This window comes from Scyliorhinus torazame, chromosome 6 (genome assembly GCF_047496885.1).
Source record: "Scyliorhinus torazame isolate Kashiwa2021f chromosome 6, sScyTor2.1, whole genome shotgun sequence".
Lineage (NCBI taxonomy): Eukaryota > Metazoa > Chordata > Chondrichthyes > Carcharhiniformes > Scyliorhinidae > Scyliorhinus > Scyliorhinus torazame.
Genome location: NC_092712.1, coordinates 53,953,945 through 53,976,524, shown reverse-complemented (window position 1 = coordinate 53,976,524; position 22,580 = coordinate 53,953,945). Strand labels below are relative to the sequence as shown.

General features: G+C 49.3%; 1 long non-coding RNA gene across 1 annotated transcript; it reads right to left on the bottom strand.

The window, feature by feature from the left end:
- Positions 1-16,015: 16,015 nt before the first annotated feature.
- LOC140425707 (uncharacterized) lies at positions 16,016-18,872 on the bottom strand. The gene is made up of 2 exons (XR_011947936.1): positions 18,808-18,872; positions 16,016-18,000 (listed from the first exon to the last, which is right to left on the bottom strand). It is a non-coding gene; the product is annotated as an uncharacterized lncRNA (long non-coding RNA).
- Positions 18,873-22,580: the final 3,708 nt, after the last annotated feature.

Sequence of the window (22,580 nt, the reverse complement as noted above, 5' to 3'; positions counted from 1 at the left end):
GTCATAGAACATAGAACATAGAACGATACAGCGCAGTACAGGCCCTTCGGCCCACGATGTTGCACCAAAACAAAAGCCATCTAACCTACACTATGCCATTATCATCCATATGTTTATCCAATAAACTTTTAAATGCCCTCAATGTTGGCGAGTTCACTACTGTAGCAGGTAGGGCATTCCACGGCCTCACTACTCTTTGCGTAAAGAACCTACCTCTGACCTCTGTCCTATATCTATTACCCCTCAGTTTAAAGCTATGTCCCCTCGTGCCAGCCATTTCCATCCGCGGGAGAAGGCTCTCACTGTCCACCCTATCTAACCCCCTGATCATTTTGTATGCCTCTATTAAATCTCCTCTTAACCTTCTCCTCTCCAACGAAAACAACCTCAAGTCCATCAGCCTTTCCTCATAAGATTTTCCCTCCATACCAGGCAACATCCTGGTAAATCTCCTCTGCACCCGCTCCAAAGCCTCCACGTCCTTCCTATAATGCGGTGACCAGAACTGTACGCAATACTCCAAATGCGGCCGTACCAGAGTTCTGTACAGCTGCAACATGACCTCCTGACTCCGGAACTCAATCCCTCTACCAATAAAGGCCAACACTCATTAGGCCTTCTTCACAACCCTATCAACCTGGGTGGCAACTTTCAGGGATCTATGTACATGGACACCTAGATCCCTCTGCTCATCCATACTTCCAAGAACTTTACCATTAGCCAAATATTCCGCATTCCTGTTATTCCTTCCAAAGTGAATCACCTCACACTTCTCGACATTAAACTCCATTTGCCACCTCTCAGCCCAGCTCTGCAGCTTATCTATATCCTTCTGTAACCTGCTACATCCTTCCACACTATCGACAACACCACCGACTTTAGTATCGTCTGCAAATTTACTCACCCACCCTTCTGCGCCTTCCTCTAGGTCATTGATAAAAATGACAAACAGCAACGGCCCCAGAACAGATCCTTGTGGTACTCCACTTGTAACTGAACTCCATTCTGAACATTTCCCATCAACCACCACCCTCTGTCTTCTTTCAGCTAGCCAATTTCTGATCCACATTTCTAAATCACCCTCAATCCCCAGCCTCCGTATTTTCTGCAATAGCCTACCGTGGGGAACCTTATCAAATGCTTTGCTGAAATCCATATACACCACATCAACTGCTCTACCCTTGTCTACCTGTTCTGTGGAGATCAGTCGCAGAATCTATCTTTCCTGTGTGCACACAGTTTTTCTGAATTAAACAAAGTTTTACCAGCACCACGCGGTCAAGAACAGACTTTGAGGTTCTTCCTCCAACAGCGCCAATCACGGACCCGACAAATCCGGCACTGTTTTGCATGGAATTGACTGCATTCCACGTGGCGATGGTGCGAGCTGTAACCACCTGGGTTGGCCACTTCCCGACTTAAAATGGAGAACAGCAAAGGCTGAAGGGAAATTCAGCCAACACAGGCAAAAACTAGCAGGTAGCAGGTTCTGGTGTGTTTTAACTGCATGTATGTCTGCTTCTGCCTGCTTTTCTTGGGGATTTTTAACTGCGGGTTTGTTTTGTACAGACTGCTCCCAGGCGCGGGACAATCTTTTTACAACCCATTTCTCGTTATGAGCCTCCTCTGAGGGATCATAATTCGCACAAGCCTTTTGTCCTGTTTCTGTGGCATGGGAGATAAGGGTTCGGGTCCATTTGGCCATGTTGTCTGGGGACAAATGGGCGTGGTCTAAGTCTCCAAAAATTGCTGCAAAGTGGATCCACAGGCGTCCAGCAAACGCTGTGGGGTGCTCGGTTTTCTTTTGCCTGCATTTATTGAGGCCATCTACGGGGTCACCCCGGTTATACCCGATCGCATCTAGGACCGCGGTATGCATTTCTGCAAGGGTGCCTCCTCCTACGTTCTGTGGGTCGGGAAGGGCTACGACCGAAGGGTCTAGACTCAAAACTGTGAGCTTTACATGCTCTCGCTCATCCAGGCCGTACATGGTTGCCTGTTGCTTTACTCTGGCAAAGAAGTGGTGCGGTCTGAGGTGGGGAGGAACGGTGTGATTTTCTCACATGTGTCCCGTAACTGGGTCACTGTTAAGGGGGTGGTGTACAGAAATTCTGTGTCATGCGATGTAGCTGTGCGGTGGGTGGTTACTGGGTTCATTGGAGCCTGAACTATCTGCTCTATGGGGGGTTGAGGTGCTTTTCTCTTTTGGGGCTTTCCCTGCGCACATGTTCCCTGAACATATCTCTGCGCTGTCTCATTCAACTCTTCTCAATCAGGGCCGTCTTCCTCATCTAATTTTGCTCCAAAGGTTTACTGGAATCCTTTTTGAACTGAAAGCAGAGATTGCAGCTCTGCAATCTGCTTCCGGCACTTTGCGTGGCCTAATGAGCTTTGTCTTTGCTCCGTGGTGGCAGCATGGAGTGCTCTTAACGCTGCCTTCAGGTCACTACACTGCCTCTGCAATGCCTCTACCTGCTTCTCGGTTTCTTCTCGTACCAGGGCTGCACGTTGCGTGTCCTGATAGGCCTTTTCATACTGGGACTGGAAGCTGCTTAAGTGCGCCAGACAAGACTGGTGTGCCCACTAGGCATCATCCACCTCTCCGTCGTTTGATGCCAACTTCCTCCTTAGCTCTACGTTCTCTCTTTCTACCTCACTGACATCGACCTTGCTCATTCGATGTATGCCTTCTATCTCTTTCCGGAGCGTCCTAACGACCTCCTCTGTGCCTCGCAATTGTGCCAAGCAGGACACGATTGCCATCGGCTTGCGAGCTTTCCCTAAGCTATTTTTGTGGATCTCGCTCAGGTTCTCCCACCAAGTATGTCCTATACTCCCGGGACCTGATTCCTCGTTGTCACAGAATTCATTCCAAAGGGGCCATCCTTTCCGTTTGAGATATTTCCTGATCTCTTCCTCCCAAATGGGACATTGTCCCACTCTGCTGCTGCTGGTCGCTGCGACCGCAAATTCCTCTGGGTTCATGAGGCGCTGCATTGCCTGCATTGCCATCTTTCCTATTCGAATGCTGCTCTTCAAAATTTGAGACAGGGGTATTAAGGCGGTGCTGTAAATACGGGTACGGCTTTCGCTCCTTTCCGAAATACAAACTTCCGACAGTTTTGTCGCAACAAAAAATCTATCAGTTTTACCTTATCACCCTGTTAGTTATGCATGCAGACACACACTTCTGAATTATGAGTATTGATCAGAACTGCTTGAACACTTGTGGCTTTCTGTTTCCAATTGGACCTCTAATTCAAATTCTGGGTTGTCATAGAATTTACAGTGTAGAAGGAGGCCATTCGGCTCATCGAGTCTGCACCGGCTCTTGGAAAGAGCACCCTACCCAAGGTCAACACCTCCACCCTATCCCCATAACCCAGTAACCCCACCCAACACTAAGGGCAATTTTGGATACGAAGGGCAATTTATCATGGCCAATCCACCTAACCTGCACATCTTTGGACTGTGGGAGGAAACCGGAGCACCCGGAGGATGTGCAGACTCCGCACAGACAGTGACCCAAGCCGGAATCGAACAGGGGACCCTGGAGCTGTGAAGCAATTGTGCTATCCACAATGCTACCGTGCTGCCCCTTACAGGTTCTCCCGGAGTGGTTTTCCACTTCTAGATCGGGTCCCGTCAGGATGTCGCCAAATAATGTTGCTGATTTTGCCTTTGTTTAATTGCTTTGTTTTATCACCTTTGCTCTTGAGTCGCCAGGTATCTTTATGACACCGCCACGTGGTTCAAGTCCGAGTAATGATCAATAATCCAATACACCGATTAGTAAGATTTAAATCAAAGCACATTTATTATTCACAGTAATTGCTACTCATGCACAAATTCTACGTCTAAGCTACTTCTACAACTAACAGGCCTATACTTAACTTGGAACTGGCCCACCAGGTCAGGGAAACAAGTGGCCTTTCACGGGTCTGCGAGCCTGCGGGATTCGAAGTTGGTACAGGTTGGTAGCTTGGAGCGCCTATCTCGTAGCGAGCGTTGAAATAAGACTTACAGGTTTGATCGGCTGCTGAAGAGTGAAGAGAGATGGAGAGGAAGAGAAGAGAGCGATTTGAACTTGGGGCTCAATTCTTATAGTCCCCAGGGGCTTCCCGCCTTTCGGGGCAGACCCTGTACCTGGTCCCAAGTGATTGGACTTTGTCCCAATCGCTTGGTTCGATTTTCTCCAATGCTGGAGTGGTTCCCTGATCGATGGGCGGTCTTGAGGTGGTCGTTCACCTCCTTTTGTGTAGGCTCCTGCTGGCACCGAAGTGTCGGGTTTTGGAAATGTTGCTTATTGTTCCTGGGGATTGCTCATTAATATGCAGGTGGCTGTTGTTTTGTTATGCTGATGGTTGTTGGTATCGATAGTGTCTGGCCTTTCCAGAGGTAAATACACAGCCAACCTGCAGCTGCTGGTTTTTGTCTTGTTGGCTGACTTTCCCATCAGCCTTTGCCGTTCGCCATTTTAAATCAGGAGTTGGTCAATTTAAGTGGCTACACCACCATCCAGGAACCCACAACACAGGGAACATATCCTGATCCCTTTGGCCAGGAGCCTTCCCCACATATCCCACCAGCTAGAAACCGCCCATCAAACCTGTGTGCCAGCATCTCACTGTGTCCTTTATGTGGTGGGGATCTCTCAGAGCGGCTCAGACACAGAAACGTCCCACGTACATACACCCTCCCCAAAAGGTGATAGTTCACGGGAAACGCTCTAAGAGACTGCCTAGTCTGACAGCATCCCCAGTGAAAGCCAAATCTGTTCATCATCTCCCTGCTCTCCTCCAACATCTTGAGTCCCCTGAGAAGGAGTCCCCATCGCACAAGCAGGGATCATCCGGGCGGATAGTGGCATGTTATCTTAAAGTCCAGAGTCAGACATTGTTAGAAAATTAGGAGTACCAGAGCTAAGCACATCGCGAGTCGTCATCAGCCTCCGTCACGCAGACAAGACCCGCTGATACTGTCAACCCAGGCCCAACACTTTGTGGTGATGCTGTGATGACCCTCAGAGGCGGGGGGGGGGGGGGGGGGGGGGGAGGAGTGCTGTGGTCATGGGAATGAGTGAAAGGTTAAGGGAGACGGTAGGTGGGGCGCAGGGGAGGGGTGCGGGGAAGAGGGTGGAGGAGCTGCCGGTGTTATAGCCTCCTAATCGGTAAATCGGGAGATGATCAGCTTGTCCCTGCTGCGACAGTCTTGAATGACTCATTCGGCAACCTACCAAGCCAACTCTGGGTCCTCGCCTGGTTCCTCCTGGACCCCATCCTCATCTGACAAATCCTGCTGTTCTTCCCCCTCATCCAACATGTCGCACCACCGTTGCACAATGTTGTGCTGGACATAGCAGGCCACCACGATGTGCACGACCCTCTGGGGGCTGTCTTGGAGAACCCTTGCAGAGCAGTCCAGGAACCCAATGCACCACTCGATGACGCTCCTAGTTGCCGCTTCTGCCCCTCGGTCTGGGGTCTCTGCACAGGCATCATCAGCCATGGCCTGAGCAGTTAGGCCTTGTCACCCACTAAGCCATACCCTCATCCGAAGGAGCACCTCAAAAACGCTGGGTCCTCTGAGTGAACCAGGAAAAAAGTGCCTGGGTATCATGCGCAGGTGTGCACGGTGTGCAGCTGGTGATCACACACCAACTGCATGTTCAGGGAGGTGAACCCTGCCTGCCAATGACGGACAACCCCTGTCAAGCCGTTGCTCTCAGGGTGAAATGCGTGCCATCTATAACCCTCTGGGCCTGGGGCAGTCCAGCGATGGCAGCAAATACAGCATCCTGGACATCCTGTGGGCCTGGTCCAGGTTTGCTGACTGGGAGAATAGGGCAACCGTCGCATCTCAGATGCATCTGTGCACGGAAGGTTGCAGGATCCCGCAGGTCCCTGCTCGAGCCCTGGAGCGAGTCACAGGCAGAGGATTTTCGGGCCACCATCAACTTGAAGGCCACAGGGAACTGGTCTTCCTCCTCCTAACCTTCGTGGTTCCTTTCAGGAGTCGACGGTGGCACATGCAATCTGACAGCTCCTTGAAGGATGGGCGATGATGATGATGTGCATGTTGACTGACGGGGCGCCGCCTTTGCACCTCCTCCTCTGCCTGATGGACGGCTGGCACTTGAGCCTCACTGATTGGCCCCTGCTGATCTGGGCAGGCTCCTGTCGTGCTTCCCCGGGCTGGCCCTGACGCTTGCGTGGCCCTGGCGCTCGCATAACCGTGCATCTCCAACGGCAGAAGCGACCAGGTAGATAGATCACCTTGCTCGCTGAGTTCCAAAATCTATTTCTGTGCGGGGTGGGGGGGGGGGGGGGGGTGGCAGAGGAGTGACAGAGACTTGTACCAAGGTGAGCATTCCCTTGATCATCCAAAAGCCGCTGACTACATGGTCACCCTGAGCTGCACTGCTCAACATTTTGCGGGCAGGTCCTGCAGATGGGGGTAATGGAGGGAAGTGTGCATTTGCTGGAAGCTTCGCTGCAGTGTGATGTGGAGCCAGGACTTTACACCGAGGTGGTCACGTATCCTGGCCGGGTCCTGGATGGATGGGATCAAACCGCTTGATAACAGTGGGGCATCCCAGATCAGGCCCGGAGGCATAGAGTGATAATGAGGGGTGGGTTAGCTGATCCTCTGACGAGTGGGAGAGTTCCAGGGAGAGTTCAGCAGCACCAGTGTATGGGTCCTTGGCTTGCTCATCCCCTGCCTCCTCTGGTGTGGAGCTGTGGATCTATGGAATGCAATGAGGAGTGCCAACATCTGATGGTCCGGCGATTGATCATGTCCACACCTAGTCCATTGGTATACTGCTGAGGCATGAGGGTGTCCTGATGAGCAGGTCGGAAAGGTCTCGACATGACCAGGAGACCTCAGGAGCCTTTCCAGCATACTGCCAGCAATCTTACCAGTCAGGAGCCTGTAAGTTACATCCAAAGTGTGGGTTGGAATGCTGTTCGAGCAGCAATGGGAGGTACAGCTTGGGCACCCTAATCCCGAAACCCCAAATCCACATTCTTGCCACCAATTCACTCCCCACTAAATTCAGAACTCCAGACATACACCCCCCCAACAAGCCAGAATAGAGAGAAAACGTTTCTTAGCTCCTTGCTCCCCGTCAAAGGCCATGGCGCCTTGCCCCGCTTGTAAAGATGCACAGAAAACCACGGCCATGTGACTCGTGGTTGTGAGGGGTTGTTGCTATATTTGCTCGCTATAAATATGGCAGTCAATAAGGTTGCCCGTCTTTTGTCTAGATATTGATATTATATTGCTTTCAGAGTCCCCAGGTATCAAATGATACCATCACAAGGTTCAACCGGATATCGATCAAAGACCCAACAACCAGTTAGTTAGTTCAAGTTCAATAATACTGTATTTACACACAAGATTAACTTATACATGCAACATAAACACCACGCGCTAAACTACACCTAACAACTATGACAACCTGTACTTAACATCGGGCACCTGGCTTAGGTCAGAGGAACAGTGGCCTTTGTTCGAATCTGGATCTGCTGGGTCTGGAGAAGTAATTGCTGTTCAGCTAAGCTCATCCGCCTGGTAGCGAGCTTTGAACTTGAACTTACTTCTGGTCGTGGTGCTGCAGTTGGAGATGGACATGGCCGGAGCGCCAGGTCAAAAAGAGAAGGAACACATGGCGGTGTCTCTCTTTATCCTTGGGGGTTTCACACTCTTTTGGGCGGTCCTTAGGTTTGGACCCAATTAATTGAGCAGTTCTCGGTCACTGCCTTCGATCTGAGCCAATAAAGGGCGGATGCCTTGATGACTGGCGTGTCCTAAGCGGTCACTGACCTTGCTGTTAGTGGCGCTGAAATGTTTGGAATCATATCGGCTACCTGAGTATCAGTCCTTTGTCTTATGGAGATGGGTCATTAAAATGCTAATCGGCTGGGGGTTCGATGCTGTCTGGATTCTCTGCTCACAAATATACATTCAGGCTCTGTGCCTGCCTGAATCTTACATTGGCCACATTTCCCTTTAGGCTTTGCGAACGTCCATGTTTCTTGTTGTAAGTGGCCATCCCAGATGGCTACAGGGTGGAGCATGGAGCATGCCGGGGGGCGGTTGGGGCGGGGGGGGGTGGGGGGGAGAATTGGACTTCCAAGCCATCAATCAGATACAGATTTATTTAAATCACCTTTTTGCATGTTCCTGCCAGCGCAGGGCGAGTAGTTCGCTGCGGACAGCGGCAGGGGAGGGGAGAACGGGAACGGTCGGGTCCCTGCCGCGGAACCCGTTTTTTGGGGGCGACACTCCATTCTTCGCCCAATCGGAATTCCCAATCTTAGCAGCGGGGAACGGAGAATCCCGGCCATGGTCCTGGTTTCAGTCACATTCTCTGGTGGCACATTCCATGTCCTCACAGTGCCCTCTGTAAGAACATGTCTAACTTTCCCTGTCTTAAACATTTTGCATATCATTTTATTTCCATGTCCACTGGGCCTGGATCCTTTGACATCTGCTTGTATCTCCCCTGTCACACCCCTTTGTAAATTTAAAAGCACTGATCAAACCATCCCAGAATTTTTGATCTCCGGAAATTCGACTTTTTCAATACTTTCTTCATGTTTGCATTTTCTTACACGAGGCAGCATCTATGGGAATTTTGTCAATATTCTTACAGCGTGGGGCTTGTCATCAACTGACAAGCTGCAGCCGCACATACACGTTACAATTCCCACACACACTCATCCCAGCCAACAAGGTGGCACTGGTTGTGCTGGAGCGCGCCCACACAGCCGATGGGTCGGCTGGAGACAGAGGGCACCGAGATTGGTAGCCCGGAGGGGGGGGGTCATATACGGCCCATGGCCCTACGTTCGCAGCGGGCAGTCAGTGGCATGCACAGCTGTATGGCTGCCTTGCTCGCTGCGCCAATGGTGTTCCATGCCCATCCACCCAGCCCCCACAGCCCACCTCCTGGCCACCTCCCGCTATTCCCCCCAGCCCTGGCTGAAGCTCCCCGCCCAGCGGCACACTGTAAGCACACTATGGCGATGTTGGGCACTTTCCATACCACACCCCCCCCCCTCTCTCCCTCAGCAGCCGCCACGCTGGTTTCATGATTTTTAAAAGCACAAGTGAACCGTGCCATCGGGAACTCGGGCCATCAGAAGCGGAGGCCCTGGAGAATACCGGTCGGGCCCGCTAATGGCGTGCAAACAGTGGCTGGATTCTCCCTGCCCCGCGCCAAAATCATGGTCAGCGCAGGGGCGGAGAATCCACTTTCATGCTGTAATTGGGCCCGGCGCCGCTCCGGCGATTTTCCAGGCCCCGAAAATCAGCCCGACCGCGTAGTACGCCGCGTGGTCAGGGGCGTGGAACTAACCACCTATTGCCGGTCAGGATGCTGGTGGCACTAGGAACATAGGAGCGGGACTAGGCCATTCAATCCACTGAATCTGCACCTTGCCTAGGCCCAATCCCCCGCCCTATCCCCGTAACCCCACGTAATCTTTGGACATTAAGGGGCAATTTAGCATGGTCAATCCACCTAACCCGCACATCTTTAGACTGTGGGAGGAAGCCGGAGCACCCAGAGGAAACTCATGCAGATACGGGGAGAAAGTGCAAACTTCATACAGACAGTCACCCAGAGTGAACCCGGGTCCCTGGCGCTGTGAGGCAGCAGTGCTACCCACTGTGCCGCCCTGAATGACTGAGCTTCCACAGCACCCTAGGGGAGGGAATTCTAAAGATTCACCACCCTCTGATTGAAGAAATTCCTCCTCATCTCGATCCTGAATGGCCTACTTCTTATTCTGAACCTGTGTACCCTGGTTCTAAGCCCCTAACCATAGGAAGCCGTCTTCCTGCATCCACTCTGCCAAGCCCTGTAGAGTTTTGTACACTCCATTGAGGTTACCTCAAGGATGTAGGTCATCAGGTCCAGGGATTTATCAACTGGCAGGCCCATTAATTCCACCACCATTGCTTTTTTACGGATATTTATTTCCTTGGGGGGATCTTATAGAAACATATAATTATGAAGGGAATAGATAGGATAGATGCGGGCAGGTTGTTTCCACTGGCGGGTGAAAGCAGAACTAGGGGGTATAGCCTCAAAGTAAGGGGAAGTAGATTTAGGACTGAGTTTAGGAGGAACTTCTTCACTGAAAGGGTTGTGAATCTATGGAATTCCTTGCCCGGTGAAGCAGTTGAGGCTCCTTCATTAAATGTTTTTAAGATAAAGATAGATAGTTTTTTGAAGAATAAAGGGATTAATGATTATGGTGTTCGGGCGGGAAAGTGGAGCTGAGTCCACAAAAGATCAGCCATGATCTCATTGAATGGCGGAGCAGGCTCGAGGGGCCAGGTGGCCTACTCCTGCTCCTAGTTCTTATGTTCTTATGTTCAAGTCCTCAATCTCGCTTGTCCGTTGGCTCTCCAATATTTCAGTGAGGCATTTGTATTTTCCTCTGTGAAAACAGACACAAATTATATGTTTAATTTCTCTGCCATTCCCCTCCCTTGTGGAGCTGCGGGGGCTTGTGCTATGTGAGAAAAGCCCCCAAGCTGGCGGCTCTGTAGTCTTGGTGTTTGGGCCCTCCTGATCAGGCACCCTGTGACAAAGAGAGGGCAAATCTCCTCCTCTGTCCCCAGGTGGCAAGGGCCATTCGTCCCAGAAACACTATCCCTATCCTTACTAACCACACCTCTATCTCTTGCCTGACTGGCCACAGCGAGCCCACTCCACTTCCCTGTGGTTTGGGACCGTCGCCATGGTTGCTGGTCCTGGCTGGTTGCAGTCCCAGCAATGGCCACTGTTCCCAGTGGCACTGCTGAGTTTGAGGAGCTGCCAGGCCGCGCATTGGCGAGCAGCTTTTAGAGACAAGATCACTGACTTGAAAGGGACGGAAGCCCTGATGCCAGGCAGTCAATTGACTGAAAACATAGAATTGATCCAGAAACAGCCATGACAGATAAAAGAAAATGATTGCGGATGCTGGATTCTGAAACAAAAACAGAAAATGCTGGACAATCTCAGGCGGACTGACAGGACCTGTGGAGAGAGAAGGGGGCTAATGTTCTGTGCCTGGGTAACTCTTTGAAAAGCGTCGCACAGCCATGGAAGGGTTGACCCCAGATTTTCAACCCACTGCCAGCGTTAAATTCAGCCCAATAAGTGTACTCAAGAGGTAGAAGGAACGAACTAGCATGGGAGATGCTGCACAAAGTACAAGGCAAATGTCCTAATCTAACAACCAAATTACATTATCTTGAATTACATAATCAATTCTTGAATTTATTGCCTCTGAAATTGGAAAAATCCTGGACAGTTATGTTATAATATCCCTCTCCATCCAGCCACTGAAATAATGCCCCAGCTTTTCCATCACATTATTAGAAATATACAGTATAAGGAGTGAAGCCATTATGGTTAAGAACACTCCTTTGTCAAGGTATAATTGAGTCAAAACTGTGAGCTACATTTTGCTTTGATGGTTAATCTTGATTTTATTTTCTCTCTCCCCTTAAAGGGGGTGGCACGGTGGCACAGCGGTTAGCACTGCTGCCTCACTGCTGTCGAACCGGGTTCAATTCCGACCTTAGGCGACTGTCTGTGTGGAGTTTGCACATTCTCCCCTTGTCTGCGTGGGATTCCTCCGGGTGCTCCGGTTTCCTCCCACAGTTCAAAGGTGTGAAGGTGAGGTGGTTGGACATGATAAATTGTCCCCCCGTGTCTAAGGATGTGTACGTTTGGTGGGGTTACGGGAATAGGGGGGAGTGGGGGAGAGTGGGCCGAGATAGAGTTACAGGGATGGAGTGGACATAGGTAAAGTGCTCTTACAGAGGGTTGGCGCAGGCTCGATGGGCTGAATGGCTGCAGGAATTGCGTGGTTCTATGATATTCATTTGTTTTTGGTGGGGAGGGCCGGTAACTCAACCATTAGCAAGAGGGAAATGGTTAAACACACACCATTTTGTTACTGCTACATGAGCAGCAGCAGGTGCAGACCGGGGCTGAATTGGATTATCACATTAATGGCCAAAGTCACAGCTAAGCAGCACCTGGGGGGCGAATGCAAAATAGGACAATTGCCAGTTCATAGCTTGCTCACATCGCATGCAAGTTTTACTTTATAAAAAGTTAATTTAAAGGGCCTGGGCACACCTAGCTAGACCAGCATTTATTGCCTATCCCTAACTGCCATTCAACTGAATGGCTTGCTGGGCCATTTCATAAAGCTTTTAAGAGTCACCCACATTGATGTGGGTCACATATAGAGAAGATGGGCCGAGTGGCCTAATTCTGCTTCCTATGTCTTGTGGTCTAAGACCAGGTAAGGACAGCAGATTTCCTTCCATAAAGGGCATTAGTGGACCAGATTCATTTTTAGAATGATCGACAATAGTTTCACGTTCCTCATTAGGCATTTAATTCCAGATTTTGATTGAATTCAAATTCCAACATCTGCTGTGGTGGGATTCGAACTCAGGTCCTGGGATTCGGACCCAGGTCCCTGGAGCGTTACTTTGGGCTTCTGGATTACTAGTCCAGAGACAGTGCCGCTACGCCACTGCCTATTCAGTAAGGGTATGGCTTTATAATGCTTTTATATGCATTCACCATTGCATCTCAATTTCTTTATTGTATACCTCTTTCTATAATACCCGATTCTCCATTAGCCTTTTAAAAATTAATTTTTGCAACAAGCACAACCATTTTTCTTTGTGCTATGAGTGAAACCAGTGGGTGGATTCCCCCAATTCCGATTGACTCCAGTTTGCTGAGTCTCCTTTGATGCCACACTTAGTCAAATGCTGTCTAGATGTCAAGGGCAGTCACTCTCATCTCACCTCTGGAGTTCAGCTCTTTTGTCCATTTTTTGAGCAAGGCTGTGATGACGCCAGGAGCTGAGTAGCCCTGGAAGGAACCCAAACTGAGTGTCAGTGAGCAGGTTGTTGCTGAGTAGCAGCGCTTGATAGTATTGCCAATGACCCCTTCCATCACTTTGCTGATGGTCAAGAATAGATTGATGTGGCGGTAATTGGTCAGGTTGGATTTGTCCTGCTTTTTGTGTCCAGGACATATCTGGGCAATCTTCCACATTGCCGCATAGATGCTAATGTTGTAGAGGTCCGGGAAAAGGTTTGCTATGAGTGCAGTAGGTTCTGGAGCACAGGTCTTCGGTACTATTGTGCAAACGCTATTGGGTCTATTACCTTTGTAGCATCCATTGCCTTCAGTTGTTTTTTTTATATCACATGGAGTGAAATATTATCAACTACTGTTGGTGGGACCTTGCTGTGAGAAAACTGGCTGCCATGTTTACTATATTGCAATAGTACCAACACTTCAAAAGTATTTAATTGGCTGGAAAGTGCTTAGGGGCATCCACTTAGGCGGTTGGTTAGCTGCCTTTTAGCACCAGAAGCCCGGGTTCACTTCTGACCTTGGGTGACTGTCTGTGTGGAGTTTGTACATTCTTCCCGTGTCTGCGTGGGTTTCCTCCGGGTGCTCCAGTTTCCTCCCACAGTCCAAAGATGTGCAGGTTAGGTGGATTGGGCATGCTAAATTGACCTTAGGTGGGGTTTGGGGGATAGGGTGGGGGATTGGGCCATGGTGGGGTGTTCTTTCAGAGGGCTGGTGCAGACTCAATGGGCCAAGTCGCCTCCTTCTGCATTGCCGAGATTCTGAGTTTGTGTCTATTGTCTTGTCGCTAAAACATCAAAAACTTAAATTGAACCTTACCTTTTCGCCTATTTAAAATATAGATTTTGCTGAACCAAAAGATTGGTGCTACAGGTCACAAGTTTGCAATAATTCCTGGAAATTTCCAACAGGAGTTACAGGACAAAAGTTCAACCCTCATCCTTGTGGATTCCTACAACTCTCATTGTGAAGAGATATTATAATCAATGAAGCCAGGAGGCAACAGGCAATCCATCTCCCCAGCCGAGTTCTATAAGTGTGTTTGATGAGCAAATTAGGAGGAGAACCAGACTGAGCTCCTTCCACTTCTGCTATGTGGCTGGACGATTGACATTCCAAAGGAGAGGCAAGGTGGTATGGATGGATTATGAGAGCGTTACGACAACATTAAGGCAAGGTTTTGGTGGTTGTATTTTCTAAAAATGGCATTCCGGAACTTTCCATTCAGCTGTTGATCCAGTGCAGTGAAGAGACGTGAAAGGGGAAAAAAAAGAAAAGCAGAAAATATTCCCCTTGCCCAAAGATAAGTGTTTGAACAGAGAAGTCACTGGTGAAGAGAGGGATATGTGATTTTCCTGTGAGTAATAAAACTCATAAAAGCTTCATTCACGAGTGGAATAAACCTATATGTCACAGTGCTGACATGTATCCTGCTTACACCACCTTTTACTCAGTGTGAAGAGAGTTCAGTGAGAATAAGATAGCCTTCTTATGGTGTCATATGTAAAGAGTTGTGATATCAAAAGAGGTATTACGACACCGGAAACAAAAGCATGATTATTAAATAACCAAAGGCGAAGAAGTTGCCATTTGACGTTTAATAGTCCCAGGCCTGTGTTGCAAATTTGAGATATTCCCACATGGGCTTGCTCAATGCCAAGAATATTTTGACCTCATGGGAGTATGTTTTCCGATTGGTGAAGTTCACGTATGAATGCTTCACACAGTCACATCACATTCCTCGGCCTGCTATTTGCAGAAGGCGTTAGCCCATTTAAAATAACTGGGTTACTAGTTGCCTAAAAATAACGCACAGAGGAATGTGGTGCCAGCAAGCGAAATGCTCATGCAAGAACTTTGCCGATGAGGTATAAGTGGATTGTAGAGACTGGAGTGCAAACTGATTATTGTGGGCTTGTGGATGCTCCCCTGATTGGCTTTGTTTTTGTATTTCTGTCCGAATGTCTTGCTGCGCCTGCAGAGCCTCTAGCACCTTGACACTGTACCCTTTTCCTCATGGCTGACTCTTGGTTACGAGTGTTGCCAAGGGGAGAGGCGGCGGGGCATGACTGTTGAGGTGTGTCGTAACCACCCACATCAGCACACTTCCCAGCAGGAGTCATTGGACAGTGACCAGGACTGGGAACCCGGGCTAATTATATCCCATTTCCCAGAGCATAGACAATGAGGCCATTGACAGTGAACCAGTCGCTGGCTCTGGACAGCGAACCTGATGCCATTGCTCCCCTGTTGGACACAAGGCTGCCAGGAGGTGAGGGGTGCAGACAAACCTGAAAGGTCACACATACGTTCAGTGTTGAGTTATTTCCACCGAGGTTGCAGTTTATTCTTTCCATTTAACTGGAGGGAAAGCTGGATGCTCCGCTTGTTTTTGTGGGGCTTTGTGGTTCAATCGGTGCAAATTTCTTATTTAGGACACATTGGGCTGAATTTTCCTCCATCGGGATTCTCCGTTTTTCCGGTTTCCCGACGGCGTGGGAATGGGAAATCCCATTGACCAGCCAGCGAAATGGAGAATCCCGAATGGTGTGCCGCACCGGAAATCTGGTGGGACAGGACGGAGAAAACCGCCTATTATTCTTTCTTAAGGGAGTGGGCATCTCTGGCAAAGTTAGTGTTTGTTGCCCATCCCTAATTGCTCTCGAGACCAGTTAAATGTCAACCACAAGGGCGGCACAGTAGCATAGTGGTTAGCACCGTTGCTTCACAGCGCCATGGACCTGGGTTTGATTCCCGGCTTGAGTCATTTTCTGTGTGGAGTCTGCACGTTCTTCCTGTGTCTATGTGGCTTTCGTCCGGGTGCTCCGGTTTCCTCCCACAATTCCCGAAAGACGTGCTGTTCGCTCAATTGGATATTCTGAATTCTCCCTCCGTGAACCCGAACAGGCGCCGGAATGTGGCGACCAGGGGATTTTCACAGTAACTTCATTGCAGTGTTAACGTAAGCCTACTTGCGACACTAATAAAAAATATTATTACATTGTTGTGGCCTGGAGTCACATGAGGGCTGCACTGGAAAATCCGGCATTAGTGAAGCAGATGGGTTTTTAATGACAATTAACAATAACTTCATAGTCATCCTATTTTTAAGATGAGAACTTTTTATTAGTTATTTGAGTTTGATTTCCACCAGCTGCCATAGTGGGGTTTGCACCCACACTGGCAGCATTAACAGCATTAAGCCTGGGCCTGTGCATTACCAGTCCAGGGTCATTACCGCGAAGCCACCAGCTACCCCTCTGAAGGTGGGGGGCTGCAGGGGAGGCAGTATATTGCTTTAGGGCCCATCAACACTGTCGGGGAAGGGTTTGAGGTGATCCTGTCAGAATTGATGCCTGGAGATAATTTTAATTTTTCCACTCGGTTAACGCCAGTCAAATGGAGAAACAGATTGGAGACCGTGAGGGCAGCAGAAGCCACAGCCTCAACCACGTCCTCAGCAATCAGGAGCGGAGAGGTGAGCCTTTAGAGCAGGCTGAAGCTGTGATTGGTGTGTGGCGAGAGAAAGACAGGCTGTGATTGGTGTTGGTGAGGGAGACACAGGCTGTGATTGGTGTTGGTGAGGGAGAGAGGCTGTGATTGGTGTTGGTGAGGGAGAGAGATGCTGTGATTGGTGTGGGTGAGGGAAAGAGCGACTGTGATCGGTGTTGGTGAGGGAGAGAGGCTGTGATTGGTGTTGGTGAGGGAGAGAGAGAGGCTGTGATCGGTGTTGGCGAGGGAGAGAGAGGCTGTGATTGGATTGGGTGAGGGAGAAAGAGAGAGAGGCTGTGATTTCTGTGGGTGAGGGAGAGAGAGGCTGTGATTTCTGTGAGTGAGGGAGAGAGAGGCTGTGATTTCTGTGGGCGAGGGAGAGAAAGGCTGTGATTGGTGTGGGTAGGAGAGAGAGAGGCTGTGATTGGTGTGGGTAGGAGAGAGAGAGGCTGTGATTGGTGTGGGTGGGAGAGAGAGAGGCTGTGATTGGTGTGGGTGAGGGAGCGAGAGGCTGTGATAGGTGTGGGTGAGGGAGAGCGAGGCTGTGATTGGTGAGTGTGGTGAGCCACGCATGGCTGTTGCATATATTATTGTATTTACTCACTGTTACTGTTGTTGTGTTGATGTTGTTGTTGGCTCCGCCTATGGCTCCGCCCCTCTGAGAAGGTATATAACCCATCGATCCGGGACAGCCTCTCAGTGCGGGAGGAGCTACTGGTGGGCACATTCTAGCTGATTAAAACCACAGTACTTGTTAACTACCGTTTTGACTGGATTGATTGGTCTCAGTGAAAGAGAGAGAGGCTGTGATTAGTGTGGGTGAGGGAGACAGAGAGAGAGAGAGGCTGTGATTGGTGTGGGTGAGAGAGAGAGGCTGTGATTGGTGTGGGTGAAGGAGAGAGAGAGGGAGGCTGTGATTGGTGTTAGTGAGAGAGAGAGAGGCTGTAATTGATGTTGGTGAGAGAGAGAGAGGCTGTGATTGATGTTGGTGAGAGAGAGACAGGCTATGATTGGACGATCATCTTGCCAAGGTCATCCCCACACCCCCACTACTTGCCTTCAAACAACCGCGCAACCTCAAACAAACCATTGTTTGCAGCAAACTACCCAGCCTTCAGAACAGTGACCACGATACCACACAACCCTGCCATGGCAATCTCTGCAAGACGTGCCAGATCATCGACATGGGTACCACCATTACACGTGAGAACACCACCCACCAGGTACACGGTACATATTCGTGCGACTCGGCCAACGTTGTCTACCTCATTGACTGCAAGAAAGCATGTCCCGAAGCGTGGTAGATTGGCGACACCTGAGATAACGGATGAACGGACATCGCGCGACAATCGCCAGGCAAGAATGGTCCCTTCCAGTCGGGGAACACTTCAGCAGTCAAGGGCATTCAGCCTCTGATATTCGGGTAAGCATTCTCCAAGGCGGCCTTCAGGGCGCGCGACAACGCAGAATCGCCAAGCAGAAACTTCGAGCCAGGTTCCTCACACATGAGTACGGCCTCAACCGGGACCTTGGATTCATGTTGCATTACATTCACCCTCCACCATCTGGCCTGGGCTTGCGTCTGTTGGATCTCTCTGTTGTTTAAAAGGTTAAAATGTTAAAATTATAAATGCCTCAACAAAATATTTTCTGAACAAAAAAGAATGCGGGGAGGATTCCTGCCCGAAGAAGTGAGCGTGGAGACTAAGGTGGCGGAAGAAAAGTTCAGCATCGGGTCGAGCCTGAAATTCATTGAGATGGAGGCGTAAGGACTATGAAGCTGTGCCCTTTGCTGAGTACAGCATGTTCAGTCTCAGAGAGGGGAAGGTCAGAGGGTATGGGGAATACACGACAAGGGCTGGGGTTAGAAGAAATGGGGTCCGAGAGGCGGGTACGGGTGGAAGATCCTGCATGGCCATTGTTGTCGATGAGTTTTTGGAGCTTGCATTCTTCCAACACCTAAAAGGGAAAGAAAAAGTTTCTTGCTAAAGCGACAGATGAGACGAAGAATGAAATGAAACTGGGGACAAGGGCAGCTTTGAGATAGGGAGAGTGGCACCGCTCGAGAGAGAGAGATCGAGTGTGTGCACATGGCGGCACATGGCGCTGAGCGTGGATCTCAGAATGTGGCGGGAACAGCAGTTTGAGGATCATTGTATCTCCTGGAGATATCTGTAATCCTGGGTGGATTCAAACCATGAGGGGTGGAACTTGAATTGGAATCCACATGGGGTAAGTCGGAGATGCAGACAGTCACTGAGGGGAATGGGAAGCAAAGAAGGTGGACAGGGCGAAACTGACAAATGGAAATCTTGATGGAGAGAAGAGCTGTACTTCTTCAGGGGAGGCATCCCTGGAAGAGGAGTGGCAGTGAACTAAACACTACAATAAAAGCAAATTACTGCGGATGCTGGAATCTGAAACAACATCCAGGAAATACAGGAATCTCAGCAGGAATGACAGCATCTGTGGAGAGAAGAAGGAACCAGTTAGTAATGACTGGCCTAGAAAATAAACAACAAAAGTGCAAAATATCATTCCTTCAGGTATTGAATTGCTGTTGGAGATATTAAGTGTCAATTTATTTACATAGAATCATAGAATTTACAGTGCAGAAGGGGGCCATTCGGCCCATCGGGTTTGCACCAGCCGTTGGAAAGAGCACCCTATTTAAGCCCACACTTGCACCCTATCCCTGTCACCCAGTAATCCCACCTAACCTTTTTTGGACACTTAAGGGCAATCTAGTACGGCCAATCCACCTAACCTGCACACTTGTGGACTGTGGGAGAAAACCGGAGCACCCGGAGAAAACCCACGCAGACACGGGGCGAACGTGCAGACTCCGCTCAGACAGTGACCCAAGCCGCGTATCGAACCTGGGACCCTGGAGCTGTGAAGCAACAGTGCTAACGACTGTGCTACCGTGCTGCCCTTACACTTTTCGTTTCTGTCTGTTGTCTCTATTAATCCAATCTTTCTTTCCTTTTCTTTCCGTGTCTGACTTGTCATTGAATTCACCCAGTCTAAATCACCCTTGTGAGCAGTCCTCCGTCTGTATATTTCTCAATCCTTAAAACACGTGCACCATTTGTCCTTCTTTTCACCCTTCACCAAGGTCCTGGAATCTCGGTTACCCTCCCCGCCCAGTTATTAGCTCACTCTTTCAACAAACCTTGGAGGTCAAAATATTTTTGAGCTTTCAGGTGAGATGCCTGGTTCTAGAAAATTCTGGCCCTATATTGAAAGTATCACTGGTTGAGGCTGCATGTCTCGGCCAGATACTGCAGCTGCTGAAGAGGCTCGGAGGTGGCCAAGATGGGCTGTTGAACTGCAGGACTGGTTGACTCCGGGGAAAGAGTACTACCAATTGAGCTACAGCTGACATCTTTTCTTGTCTACTTGTTTTCATTGGCAGTTTTCTTTCATCTGAGTATTTATTACAAATAATAAATTTGTAATAAGCTAGATCACTCAGAATTTCCCTCTTATTACCAACAATATATTTAACCGGGTAATTTGAGCCCGTGGAAGCCTCCCTCCAGTCAGTGTTAGTCCAGCTGATAATTAACATGATTATCACAACATTAGCAACTTGCATTTGTATAGCACCTTTAGTGTACAGACTCAGCGGAGGCTTATCCGCACTCTGCACAGCAGGACTGGAAGAGATTGCTTAACTTAGGGACTTACATTCGCTGAGTAAAAAAATGTGTGGTAAAATGTCCCAAGGCGCTGCGCAGGAGTGTTGTCAATCAAAATTTGACACTGAGCCATGTGAGGAGAGATCGGGACAGCTGATCTGAAGCTTAGTCACATTGGTAGGTTTTAAAGGGCGAAAGAAAGGTATAAGGGTTTAGGGAGGGAATTCCAGAGCTTCGAGCCTTCGCAACTGAAAGCATGGTCACCAATGATGGAGTGATGTAGATCGGGGATGCACAAGAGGCCAGAATTGAACTACCGTGGATAACTCACAGGGTTGTGGGAGGTTGAGGAAGTTGTCGAGGGAATGAGAACGTGGTGGGATTTGAAAATAAGGGTCAGAATTTAAAAACGATCACTGCATAAACTCTACAACAAACGGTAGTACACTGCACCCCCATCCGTTCCTCTCCCGAAGCAGGGAACTTGACATGGACAGAGTGCAAAGTTAAGCTGTAAAAGGAACTTGTAGGTGCCTTGATCATTAAGGACAGTGTCGTCCAACGTGGGGGTCTGGTGGTGCAGCAAGTATTGTCCTGCTTCTGATCCGCAAGCTCCTGGTTCAAATCCTGCTTCAGGACTTGATGGTTCAGGAAGGTTTAAGTAAACTTGCAAATCCTTCCAACATATGGCAGGCAGGAAGAGCAGAAAAGATTGCACGTCAGCCATGGGATGGAAAGAAAGTGGAGTCCCTACCGTAGCTCCAGACTACATCATGCAAGTAAAATGGATTTTCTCGACAACAAATTGGGCTTCAAGGAGCAGTTTGGCTCAGTTGCCTGGAGGACTATTAAGTATCGAATTGGCACCAGTCCTATCTGGGGTGGAGTGGGGACCTGCTTCCTTGCCCTACCCATGGTGCAGTGAGTCGGACCTGTCTTTGAAGAGAATTGAAGAAGTGCAGTAATGCAAAAGCAAATTATTAGTGCATATTATTTGAGCATTACTAGTTAAACATGGGCTCTCTTAGCGATCTGCCACCCCTTATTTCCTCGACAAGAAAATACAGCAAATACACAACTACACTCTGTTGACAAGTAGACTAAGGGGAACCACGATCGTGCACCAGCATGTCGTTAAAATGGGATTTTCTCAGTTACTGGCAGTCTGACTCCAAGATGCTGCAGTGGCAGAAACTGAAACTTATCACGCTCGCGGTTCAGCAGATTTTCTGAGATTGGAATTTGGCACTCTGGAACAGATGGGGATTCATCCAAAATCCAAACTAAAATGTGAAAGAATGAAAAGATTTCTGATACTGGCTTTCTGGCTCTGAAAGCCCACAAGGAGATGACTTCTGTGTAACAAAATAATACAACCATCTATCAAGAATACGGGCTGGATTCTCCATCCTAGGCGCCCGGATTGCATTCCATGACGGGACGGAGAATCGGGCATCAGGCCAAAATCGGGATTGATGCCCAATGCAATGCTCCGACCCCCAGAATCGAGGTCCACGCCGCACGCCAATGGGAGCATGTAAATGGGTCTTAATGACATCTGCAGCTCACACATGTGATTGCACTGCACTTACCTCTCTTTGATGTGGTCAATGTTTGTAAACACTGGGATTTCACCACTTAGGCCGCTGAACCGTGAAGGAAGATAAATGAATCAACGCTGCAGATGGTTTTTGGATGCTGTCAATCACAGACCACTACTAGAAAGCTATGAATGGCTTGCAGTTAATGGACCTGTGGGAACCAGACGCAGGTCATAGCTGTTCTCGCCTTCAAGGAATGGACACATGGAGCTTCAAGTTAAGTGCTACAGCTGTAATTCTTCTCACTGCCCCTGTCTGTACTACTCTCTAGTTTCCAGACAAGAGTCTCTTTTCTGGGGGGGGGGGGGGGGGGGGGTGGCGGTGTGGTCTGTGTGAGTAGGGGGGGGAGTCTGTGGGGGGGGGGGGTTCACTTTAGGCATGGGCCCCTAGGGGTTGTCCTCCTATTACAAAGGTCCCTGGGGGATTTCCCTGTTACAGGGATTCCTGGGGGAGGGATCCCCCTATTACAGCGGTCCCTTGGGGCGGGGGGCTGATCAGGTCAATCCCATACTTGGGGGTAGGGGGGGGTACCCAGATAAAACAGGGGTGGGGGGCTGCTGTACGGTGTGGGAGGAGGGGGTTCAGGGCTGGTTTGCAGTGCAGGGGAGGGGTGGCCGGTTCCATTTGTTCCTTTCTGCATTGACTGAACAGCCATAATTGCACTGTTCCCAATCTGCCCCAATTTTATCTTCAACATTTCAGAACAGCTTTCAGAGTTCTCACTGCAAAAGCCGAGATGCCGTGAGAACTTTCAAAAAGATGCTCAATATGTTCTCCTTCCCAATATCCAAATGACAATCAAATAGCTGCTCACAAACGACATTCTGCATTTAGGCCTTGTGGACATGCATGTTATTATTTGTAGGACAACAGGAATAGCTACATTAAAGGGACAACCCTGATTGGAACCGCTCATGACCTTTATCCACG